This window comes from Nicotiana attenuata, unplaced genomic scaffold (assembly GCF_001879085.1).
Source record: "Nicotiana attenuata strain UT unplaced genomic scaffold, NIATTr2, whole genome shotgun sequence".
Taxonomy (NCBI): Eukaryota; Viridiplantae; Streptophyta; class Magnoliopsida; order Solanales; family Solanaceae; genus Nicotiana; species Nicotiana attenuata.
Window position 1 is genome coordinate 114,961 of NW_017672867.1, and position 2,480 is coordinate 117,440.

Here is a 2,480-nt window from a genome sequence, read left to right on the forward strand (position 1 = left end):
TACATATTACCCAGCTACAAGTTGTAGTAATAGAAGATATTAAATCTTTCCTTTATTTATAGTTTCAATATAATCAACCGCTTTCGCGTATACTTTGGAAACTGAATAAGTTTCTTTGAGACTTACTACAACACAATACCTCATTGGTAATCAATTGTGTTTCTCCAAAATAGTATAATTGGCTCTTGCAGAGTTCTCAATTAATTTTGTAGTACCACATATTCATCAACACCCATAAGGTGAATATCTCTTTTAAAGAGAAAGTTATACCATTATGGTTATGGTCAAAATTATATGCAAGATATGTTTCTTGCATTATCGTTGTCTTTTAATAATCACAATGCCAAAATATTTTGGCGTACAATAGGTACGTGACCAATGACCATTCATGCCATTCTTATATCATCTCAAACCTCTTTTTAGAGGTGAGTGCGGTGTATTCACTACCACTAGCTCGTTCATATTCTTTGAAGAATGAATATGTATTCATAAATCAGATGTTGTCACATTCACATCATGAATGGACCATAATCTTCTATACGTGCTTAATAAAATCTCATGTCAAATCAATGACAAATATTACTTTCACAGAGTGAAGGATTATTTTGAGAATCCTTATTATTCTCATTATCACAATGATGACGATTATAATTTCGTCTATTGCCACGTCCACATCCATTGATACCTTCACGGTAATAATTTCGTCTTCTTTCAGACTTATCACATATTGCTATCACATTCTCTTAAGGGAATGAGAATGGAGCAAATTCAATGGGACGGGTTTTCACTTCTTGTGCTCACGATCATACATGACTTTGATCATGGCAAGACATAGAAATATTATCACTTTGGGCGGTTATAATGTCTTTCAAACTCCATTAGAGTTACAATCAAAATTTATCGTCTTTGCTTGTATTTAAAATCAAATTATAGAATAAAAGAGAAAAATACGGTAAATCACTTGCCTTAAATCCAGAATTTAATCATGAAGGAAGTTCATGGAACAATTGACAATCAGTATGCTCAATCCCAAAGCTTCTACTCAATTGGTTAGAGTCTCGTGCTGATAACGTGTTATGAAACAATAAAAGAAGAAGAATAGTATTGCAGAGAAAAGTAGGGAGAGATAATTCTTATTGATTTGGAATGAATTACAATGGAATAAAACTCTCTATTTATAGGGAGATGGTGACTTAGCCACCAAGTAATAAACTCTAGAATTTCTCTAAATATAGACATTCACCGTAAATAAAATTCTATTTATAACAAAATATAGATAGATAAATAGATATAAATATGTTTTAGATAACATCGGGTCTTAATAATCCATTAATACGTGTGAACAATTTAATAAGATAAATATAATGAAGATATATAGTACTAAGTTTTATCAATCCATATAACTGGTGAATAATTAAATAATACAGATAAAACTTGTCAACTTGTTAAAACTTATAGCTAATTATATAAACTGGATGGATAGGACGAAAATAAGAGAAAGTTTTGGCGTTCATAAAGACTTTAGTGTTGCCTCTAATAAGATGAATGAACCACAATTGTGACGGAAATAGTACATATCTAGTAGTGGAAACTAACTTCTGCTCTTCTATTTCCTTACAAACTGGGCATTCGTATTTCGTGGGGGATTTAAACCATTCAAAAAGACAGGGCCAACAACAAAGGAGGCCGCAAAGTGTCACAAATCACAATAGGATCTTCAGCGCATATTTTATGTTCTAGGATATTTTAGTCCGAATTTAAGGTGACAAAAAACTAAATAGCAATGTGAAACTATTCTATTCGAACAAATCTCCCCTTCTCATTTTGGTCAATAACGTCCAGAAATTTTAATCAAACATTAAGGGTGTGTTTGGTACGAAGGAAAATGTTTTCCATGGAAAATGTTTACCTAGAAAATGTTTTCATGGAAAATGAGTGGTTTTATCACTTGTCTTTTCTTGTTTGGCTGGTAAGTGGAAAACATTTTCTATTGTTTGGTTAGAGAGTAGAAAATATTTTTTATGCAACTCTCCTCACTCCTCCCCCTCCCACCTCCCCCCACCCCTTCCCGAAGTCTCTAAAAATTGACACAACCCAAAGGAACTAATGTGATGCTTTACTTTTTTACGCAAAAACCGCGAATTTTCGAACCCGTAAACTTTATAATTTCTAAACCCGTAAACTTCCAAACACATAAATCTCTGAACTCATAATTTTGGACTTGTAAAATTTCGAACCTGTAAATCGAAAGATAAAAAAAATAAAACTGAAAATATATAAAAAAAAAATATTTTTTCCTTGGGGGAGGGGCAGGGGGTATGTTGCAGAAAAACAAAAAAATAGAAATTTGAAATTCAAAAAAAAAAAAAAAGAAATTTTTTTTTTTAGTTTCGGAGGGGGGGGGGGCGGGAGGGGCGAGTGGGGGTGGGGGGTGGGGGGCGGAGAAAACGAAAAAACAAGATACTTGAAATTACAAAAAA